This window comes from Aquarana catesbeiana, linkage group LG04 (genome assembly GCF_042186555.1).
Source record: "Aquarana catesbeiana isolate 2022-GZ linkage group LG04, ASM4218655v1, whole genome shotgun sequence".
Taxonomy (NCBI): Eukaryota; Metazoa; Chordata; class Amphibia; order Anura; family Ranidae; genus Aquarana; species Aquarana catesbeiana.
In genome coordinates, this window is record NC_133327.1 from 273,950,631 (window position 1) to 273,960,858 (window position 10,228).

The window sequence follows — 10,228 nt, forward strand, 5'->3', positions numbered from 1 at the left end:
AGAACAGGTTAAGACCTTCCTAGGCTACCTAGTAGACGCCAAACTACAGAAGCTCTTCTTGCCAAAGGACAAGGTGGCAAAACTAGCGTCATCAGTGGGGGAACTGGTAAAAAAACAAGCCACGCTCCAGAAGGGAGGTGCTAAAAACCCTGAGCCTGATGTCGGCAAGTATACCGGCCATCGTTTGAGCACAGATTCACTCAAGAGTCCTTCACTTCTGCCTCCTGTCCTCCTAGGACAAGTAGAGGGAGTCCCTTGACCAGGAGATAGTGCTCACTGCTCAGGTCCTAGCCTCCCAAGAGCGATTACCATTGATGCCAGCACCTGGCGGTGAGGGCCCACCTAGGAAAGGAGAAAGCCAAGGTCAATGGAACAGCTCACTTGGTTGGATGTCATCTAACTCCTGGAAGCTCAAAGTGGTGGGAGAGGCCCTGAAAACCTTCCAAGAAAACATCATAAACAAGGAGGTTCAGGTCAGCTCTGACAACACCACTGTTGTAGCTTACCTGAATCACCAAGGAGGCACCAGGGCCAGACCCCTCCTGGAATTATCCAAGAAGATCTTGGACTGGGCCGAAGGGAAGGTTCTCTCCATATCAGCTGTCCACATAAAAGGGACAAGCAACACTGAGGCGGACTTCCTCAGCAGTCAGCCGATAAGGCAGGGGGAATGGGAACTGAACCCTGAGGTATTTCAAAACCTGGTGCAGCGCTTCGGAAATCTCTGGAAATAGATCTGTTCGCCAACCGACAGAACAGAAAGGTGAAGAGATATTTCTCGATTAGGAGTCAGAAGGCTTACACACCATGACTCAGACCTGGCAGTGGAGGCTGGCAGTCAGAAGCTCAACAAGTCCCCAGGCCAGCTCCTCCTGATAGCACCCTGGTGGCCAAGGAGAGCTTGGTTCGCAAGCTATAACGTACCTGGTGCTAGAGGGCTTCCCTTGCGGCTAAGTTACAGACCCTCCCTGAGGGTGGAAAGGAGAGGTCAGGCCCAAAGTAGCACGGGTCGCCTACTGGCCTGTATGCAGGAGGTTCCAAAGTACAGCTGGTGTGCTGGCGTAGAATCAGCAGACAGGTGGCACCTGTGAGGTGTTGTAGGATTCAGATTATGCTGAGACTGGAGTGCGGTCAGAAGGAAGCCTAGTCATGAGCCGGGTGGGTAGCAGAGCAGACATGGTCAGGTTGATAGCCGGGGCCGAACACAGGAAGCGAACGGAAGACGGGTCAAGGACAAGCTGGGTCGGTAACATGAGACACAGGAACAGGACTTTCACAGAGATAACGCAGACGAGGAGCTAAAGATTAACCAGCAACTGAAGCCACTAGCAGACTTCCTTATATAGGCCAATGTGGCCTGCTGGTAGAGATGCTGCGTCCTAAAGTCATTCTCCTGCCATAAGTGCTGGTAGAGATGCTGGGTCCTATAGCCCTTCTACTGCTGTTGTTTCCCTGACACAAGTATAAGATTCATGGCGGTGGAAAAGCCATGGAAGCTCCCAAACAGGCCGAGTCTTCTCAGGCAGGGGCCAGTACTACACCCAAGCCCAGGATTTTTCCAGCTGACGGCCTGGTTAGCAAGCACCAGATCTTAAAGCGCAAGGGCTGCTCAGAGAAAGTGATAGGTACTCTCCTTCTGAGCAGAAAACCGGTGACTAAAAAAAAATCTTAAAAATTTGGAAGACTTTCTGTTGCTGGGGTATAGAAAAACATGACCTTCACCACTGTCCCGGTTATTTTGGAGTTTCTCCAGGATGGAGTAGAGAAGAGCCTAGTGGTCAGCACCCTTCGAGTACAGAGCACAACACTCTCGGCCTACCTTGATACAAAACTAGCAAAGGAAGACCTCATAAAGCGATTCCTGGTGGCCAGGGAAAGGGTTTCCCGGTCTCCAAAGGCAGTTTTCCCACCATGGGACCTGACAAGGGTATTAGAGGCGTTTTATCTAAACACCCATTTGAACCTATAGAGGCGGTTCCTTTTAAGTTTTTAACCTTAAAATTATAATTTTTGCTAGCAATTACCACGGCCAGGAGGTTTGGTGATCTACAAGGGCTGTCCACGAAGGAACCCTTCCTATTGATACAGCCAGATAGTCACCCTCAGGCCAGACCCTTTGTGTCTACCAAAGGTAGCATCCTTATTTCATAGGACACAAGAAATAACACTGCCATCCTTCTGTGATATACCAAAAAACGAGAAAGAAAAGAAATTTAATTGCCTGGCAGTAAGAAGGTGTCTCCTTACCTATTTAAAGTGTTTAGGTGATCCAATCGCCTACCAGTTTTATATGCTGGGCCAAGGAAGGGACTTCAGGCTTCTAAAGCCTCAGTCGCGAGGTGGATCAGGGGAGCTATCTCCCTGGCTTATGAGAGTTCTGGGGTCCCAGCACCAGCAAAGGTTAAGGCCCACTCAACCAGGTCACTAGCAACTTCCTGGGCTGAGAAAACAGGGGCCACCTGAGAACAAATTCGCAGCATGGCCACTTAGTCCAGTCAGGATACCTTCCTGAAGCACTACCATGTGGAAGTGTTGTCACAGCAAGACTTGGCGTTCGGCCGGAAGGGCCTATAAGCTGTGGTCCCACCCTGAAGGTAGGCCTGTGTTTACTTGATTATCCTCTCAAGTGTGCCATCCTGGAAGGTGATCGGAGAAAACCTACGTTAGACTTCTCGGTAACGGTATTTCTACGAACCTTCCAGGACGGCAGGCCTACTTCCTGCCCTATGGTGGAGGGAAAATTAGTTGAACACTAGGTGGTGAGTACCTATGTGGTGTGATTCTCTTTGTGAACCGGTTCGGGGTTACCGGTAAGTCTAACGTAGGTTTTTGGTGAGATGCTTCAATTTTGGGAAAACAGCAGCTGATAGATATTATGAACTCACTACCATTAAGACTCAGTGACCAAGTGCACAACATGGACAGACAAACAAACAGCTATTACCTTGTTGCAGTTAGATTGCATACCTTTTTGTTATTCTGAAGTTCAGAATAACAAAAGGTATGCAATCTAACTGCAATAAAGCTTGTTAAAAAAAACCCTGCAATGTACAGTTAGGTCCATATATATTTGGACACAGGCACAATTTTCATACTTTTGGCTCTGCCACCAGAATAAAATTAAAATGAAACAATCCAAATAAATTTGAAGTGCAGACTTTCAGCTTTAATTCAAGGGATTGAACATAAATATCAAGTACACATTTTTAGGGCTGCAACTAACGATTATTTTCATAATCGATTAATTGGCCGATTTATTTTTTTGATTAATCGGATAAAATCATAAAAAAAATGTAATATGCCATTTTTCCATTTATTTAAAAGTAACAATGAAAAAACTGAGTGTTAACTGGAACCCCTTGTCAGACAACAACCTCTGTGTAACTTCCTTCATGTATATACACCTCCCAATGATTACTTCAGAATTAGGGCTTTCAGGCCTTTTAAATATGATTGGTAAAATCCCATCTTTGTTATAGTTCCAGTTCAGAGTTTGATCTGCTCCAGGTTTCTTAATTTATGTTTATTGAAGTCACGATCCTTATCAGGAATAGATACGCTTGGATTTCTCCAGCTAGCACCAGCTGCACGTTCCCTTTTTTCCTTTTTGTATGCCTTAGCCAAGTATGTTCTTCCTTATCCTCTTTAACAGGTCTTCAGGCAAAAATCATCTTGACCGATTCCAAATTGATAAGAGGCACAAAATGCTTGGAGGTGTAGGTGTCCTTCAGCTCTTGCTTCTCCTGGAATCCCACTGTCTCCCCTGCTCCTAGACTGAGTCGGCAATACAAAAGCTGTGTGCAGTGGAAGAGGAGAGGGATCTCTGCTTGTGTCAGCTGATCTTTATTACATGCGTGCAGCTTGCCTTAACAAGGGCGTCCCTTCCAAGCAATAAGCTTTATCCACCATCACCAACCAACCAAACCCCCCCCCCCACCACCTCTGGTGAAGTTTGATCTGTCGGGAATAGAAGGGACTGAGCGAAGGGATGACACTAGACTGCTAAGAGTGAAGCATCAGCTGGCTGCAGACCAAAGACTAGGTTTTCTCCTTTTTGATGCTTTGCCAGGCTCTAACTGCAGCTGTCTTCAGTTGTTCTTTGTTTTTGGGTCTTTCTGCCTTTAGTTTTGCCTTCAGCAAATTAAATGCATACTTGATTGAGTTGCGATCAGGTGATTGACTTTGCCATTGCCATTGCAGAATATTCCACTTCTTTTCCTACAAAACCCCCTCCTGGGTTGCTTTCGCACTGTGTGTTTTGGATCATTGTCCATCTGTGCTGTGAAGTGCCGTCCAATCAACTTTGCTGCATTTGGATGAATCTGGGCTGACAGTATATCTCTAAACACTGCAGAATTCACCCAGCTGCTTCTGTCTTCTGTCACTTCATCAAACACCAATGAACATGTATGGCCAGCCCAAAGCCTCATACACACGATCAGATTTTCCCCTGGGAATTGTGTGATGACAGACTGTTGGCCTAAAATCCGACCGTTTGTACGGTCCATCGGACAAATGTTGGATGGCAGGATTATACATTTTCCGCGGACAACAGTCTGTTGTCGGATTTTCCTATCGTGTGTACACAAGTCCGTCATACAAAAGTCCAAAGTACAAACACGCATGCTCGGAAGCAAGGACGAACCGGAATCGGTCGGTCTTGTAAACTAGTGTTCATGATACAGAATTAACAGTCGTGACGCAGCAACTTATGAAATCTCGAAATGCAGCGCACATTCTCCTTCTTTAATGGGATAATAATGAAGCAACTTTGCTGGTGATACTGACGGAGTTCTGCCAAATGTATTTAAAACGGCTTTTTTTTTTCTAGTGATATCAAGAATAATATCTTTTTTTTTTTGGTCAAGTTCTAACACCATTATCCCGTAGTTTTTTAGATCAAAGATATAACTATGTTGGTGTCCCTTGTTAATTTTACATTGTACTCTTTAAATGTAAATGCCTACTTCCAAACTGTTATTTGAAGTAAAACACATAGCCAAGTATTATTCTACACAATTGTTTTTAAAAAAAACAAAAACTTAAATATAATAAATTAGACATGCTATCTGCCATACAAATCTAAATAACCAAAAAGTGCATTCTATGCATACAAAAAGAAATAAAGTATAACAAAGAAAATCATAATAAAAAAGAAAATTAGAAATTGAAGGGTTGAAAATCCCCAACCCAGCGGCCTTGTTGGGGGTCTTGTGGCTGGACTTGCCACTGTCCGCCATGTTGCTGTGGTGAGTGGGGTTGCTGTGGTGGGTGGGTGGCTGTGGAGGTGGGGCATCAAAATCCGAAATGTGGGTTTTTTATGTAATTTGTCCCCCTCCCCCTTATTTTGTCAATATCAAAAGTTCATCTCAATACTTTGTTATATATCCTTTGTTGGCAATGACAGAGGTCAAACGTTTTCTGTAAGTCTTCACAAGGTTGTCACACACTGTTGCTGGTATGTTGGCCCATTCCTCCATGCAGATCTCCTCTAGAGCAGTGATGTTTTGGGGCTGTCGCTGGGCAACACGGACTTTCAACTCCCTCCAAAGGTTTTCTATGGGGTTGAGATCTGGAGACTGGCTAGGCCACTCCAGGACCTTGAAATGCTTCTTATGAAGCCACTCCTTTGTTGCCCAGGCAGTGTGTTTGGGATCATTGTCATGCTGAAAGACCCAGCCACATTTCATCTTCAATGCCCTTGCTGATGGGAGGAGGTTTGCACTCAAAATCTCCTGATAGATGGCCCCATTCATTCTTTCATGTACACGGATCAGCCGTCCTGTTCCCTTTGCAGATAAACAGCCCCAAAGCATGATGTTGCCACCCCCATGCTTCACAGTAGGTATGGTGTTCTTTGGTTGCAACTCAGCATTCTCTCTCCTCCAAACACGACGAGTTGTGTTTCTACCAAACAGTTCTACTTTGGTTTCATCTGACCATATGACATTCTCCCAATCCTCTTCTGGATCATCCAAATGCTCTCCAGTAAGCCTCAGACGGGCTCGGACATGTACTGGCTTAAACAGGGGGACATGTCTGGCACTGCAGGATCTGAGTCCCTGTCGGCGTAGTGTGTTACTGATGGTAGCCTTTGTTACGTTGGTCCCAGCTCTCTGCAGGTCATTCACTAGGTCCCCCCCGTGTGGTTCTGGGATTTTTGCTCACCGTTCTTGTGATCATTTTGACCCCACGGGGTGAGATCTTGCGTGGAGCCCCAGATCGAGGGAGATTATCAGTGGTCTTGTATGTCTTCCGTTTTCTAATTATTGCTCCCACAGTTGATTTCTTCACACCAAGCTGCTTGCCTATTGCAGATTCAGTCTTCCCAGCCTGGTGCAGTTCTACAATTTTGTTTCTGGTGTCCTTCGACAGCTCTTTGGTCTTCACCATAGTGGAGTTTGGAGTGTGACTGTTTGAGGTTGTGGGCAGGTGTCTTTTATACTGATAACAAGTTCAAACAGGTGGCATTAATACAGGTAATGAGTGGAGGACAGAGGAGCCTCTTAAAGAAGAAGATACAGGTCTGTGAGAGCCAGAAATCTTGCTTGTTTGTAGGTGACCAAATACTTATTTTCCACCATAATTTGCAAATAAATTCTTTCAAAAATCAAACAATGTGATTGTCTGGATTTGTTTCCACATTTTGTCTCTCATAGTTGAGGTATACCTATGATGACAATTACAGGCCTCTCTCATCTTTTTAAGTGGGAGAACTTGCACAATTGGTGGCTGACTAAATACTTTTTTGCCCCACTGTATATATACATATATATGGACCTAACTGTACATAGATAAGACTGTTCTCAACAAAACCGGAGTTAAGTGTACTGTGCTTACCTTTTGTATGAATTTCGGGATGAGTTGTCTAGAATATCCGCAAATGCGCTTCAAGTTTGTTGTATTTTTACCAGCGAGTGTCGCTCCACATGGATTGCAAAGGGTCTTGTTGTCCTTTTTAATATCACAGCTCTAGACGGTCTGAGAACAGTGAGGAGGCCTGTAATGCTGCAGAGTGCTCTGGACAGTGGTCTGAGGAGGCCTGTAATGCTGCACAGTGCTCTAGATGGTGGTCTGAGGAGGCCTGTAATGCTGCACAGTGCTCTGGACAGTGGTCTGAGGGATGGCTTGTAATGCACAGTGCTCTGGATGCTGGTGGTCAGTGGTCAGAGTCTGCCTAATGCTGCACAGTGCTGGATGGAGGTCTGACTGGGATGGCCTGTAATGCATGCACAGTGCTCTGGATGCCGGTGGTCAGAAGAGGTTTGTAACGCTGCACAGTGCCGGATGGTGGTCTCAGGCAGGTCTGAGAGATGGCCTGTAATGCACAGTGCCCTGGATGCCAGTTGTCAGAGGAGGCCTGTAATGCGCACACACAGTGCTCACTGCTCTGGACGGACAGTGGCCTGAGGGGAGGCCACAGGCCTGTAATTGTAATGTACACTCTCACAGTGGGTGCTCTTTGCTCTGGACGGTGGTCGTCAACGGGAGTGGGATTCTCATTTAGGAGGACTCTGGGGCCTGTTATGCTGGCTGCACACTCGCTTCCTTGCTGGGAGCGGAAGCAGGCGGAGCTCCATGGTAACCGGAATTTGGTTCACAAGAGTAAAAGTCCCTGCCTCACATTTTCGTTTAGTTTTCGTTCGTTAATGAAATTGGAATTGATTTTCGGCATAGTTATCGTCGGTGGATGAAAATGTGGTGTACTTTTTGTTTAGTTTTCTTCACTGCAAAAATGCAGCTGACAAAAATTTTGACAAACATTTTTGTTGATTAAATTAACACTGATGTAACCTTCTTCTAGTTCTTCAATGTGTGGATAATTCTGGAGGGATTGCCCAGGAGAGGGTGGCGCTGGAACCACACAACACACTTATCTGTTTTTGTTTTCTTTCAACTTAAGCCATTCAGATTACTACGGCAGCAACAGGGATGATTTGGCAAAGTGGATTGCTTCCTGTACAAGGTTAATGACATGAAATCTGTACCTAGAGCACATTTAGGCCAATATTGCTGACTTCTTCTGATCATGCTAGTTTACTGGCTGTCATGCTGTTAGTGTGGCTTTAGTACTTTTTGAGTAACTGACCCAGAACAGGTATGTAGTTTTGACTTCATTTACTAAAGGGCTAGTGCATTTGGGCTGGCAGTACCCCATCTCCTGAAAGCATAGTAACCATTTACCCACCGTGCTATTCGCAAGTGCCTGGTATTGAGGTGGTTAATTTTCTTTCTTTGCCCATTGAGGGGGACAGGAAGTCATTCACCGTCAGGTTATACTGCCTCTTACTGGAGCATTTAACATGGGCAAACAAAAAAATGACTACACATTGATGCTAGAGCTGGTCTCTCAACTGAAGCTACAGTATCTGTTGCAGTTATCATTAGCCTATCCTTTGGAGTGGAGTGCTATGCCCAGACCTCACTGGACTGGGCGTGCGGGGCTAGCTTGACATGACTGTTGGGCACTCAGTTCTGTGTAAGAGCCCATTCTGGTAAAAATTGGCTGCCGAGTGGTTTCCAGGTCCAGAACTGTTGGCATTGTTTTAGTGTTTGCCCTGTCTCTAAAGACTCCATTGGAAGGAGTTTATGCTGTGGGACTGTGCTATGATGTAATCTCCTGCTCATGCATCTGGAATGGGAAGCTTGAGTGAGAGGGGATTGAGCGGCTTTGAAATGCATACCTCCACCCCCTGATGTGCTGATGATGTCACTTCTGCTCCTCTCTGCATCCCACAGAAGCCCTCTGCCATCTGTTGGTTTCCACTTCATCTAAGCTGTTATCCAGCCTGGCATCCTGACTTTCCAGGCTGCAAGTTTTAGGAAGTGGCTTCCTATGCCAGATGCAAGAGCGTGGCCAATTTATTAGTATTTTCTTAGTACGTTTAATGCTGCACTTTGGTGCCCCCCCCTCCCCCCCGGTGAGTTCTCTTGGTCCTGCAGGTGTATCCATTCTATCCTGGTTTAAGGTTCCCTGTGACTATGAGACTGTCCATTGGAAGCCCTTACCATAATACGTTAATATACTGCACTCAGATTGCGCCCTACTACTCTTATATGTTAGCCTGGAGATTCTTTAGAGGCGCTGCTGCATCTGGTGCTTTGAGATCAGCAGGAAAATATTCTGAATGCTCCCAATAGGATTCTATGAACTTTTTATTGTTCTGCATAGACATTTATGTACACACGACAGTTGTTGCACCTCATACCCCTTTTTTTTAACAAAGGTCCTCATACCCCTTTACTAATGCAATATACTTGCCAGTGTGGATATGCTCCCTTCTGCTATGTGCAAAAGCCTCAGCATTGTTGCACTTGATTTCCCTCTGTCTCACCAAGCTCCTTTGAGCACAAAGAGATCTGCTAAATCTAATAAGACATTCCCAGTTCATGAACAAATAGAATGAGCAATCTATGATGTCTAATTCCAGCAAAGATTTTCACCTTTCTGAGAATTATTGCCAAGCTCCATCCAGTGGAAAGAGCCTTCACAAAAAAAGTGATCTGTTCCGGTAGTAGACGCATGTGTCTAAGTCTAAAGCATCTTACTGTGCCATCTGATGATGATCCTTTATCCAATGATTCTGCTGAAAGGAAGCTTGAGATGCTCTAAAACAGGGGTCCCCAACCACCGGGCCGCAGCCCACTACTGGGCCGTGGCCTCTCTGCAGCCGGGCCATGGATGTGACGGGGGGCATGAGAGAGTTGGGTGGGCAGATGAGAGAGCCGGGTGGATAATAACAGGGAGCGGATGAGAGAAGTGGGAGCATGGGCAACCAGAGATGAGATCATCTCTCTCTCCGCCCGCCCCGCATCACCGCTTTTCCACCCTCACAGCCGTGTCTTTCAATGTCGGAGGTGCGCTGGGAAGCAAATAAATTACATCTCTCACAGCTCACCCCACATCACCACTCTCCTGCACTCACTCAGAACAGACCACTGCACAGAGGCCTGCCTCTGTGGTAAATGGACCAGTGCTGCCACCAATGCAGTGACAATCTGCATCTGGTGGCACTGGCAGGCAATGTGGCAAGTGATAATCCACATCTGGTGGCAGGCAGTGTGGCAAGTGACAATCCGCATTTGCTGGCAGGCGACTTGGCAAGTGGCAGGCTGCATCTGGTGGCAGGCAGCATGGCAAGTGACAAGCTGCATCTGAATGCAGATGATGTGGCAAGTGACAATCCACATCTGGTGGCAGGCAGCGTGGCAGGTGACATTCCCCATC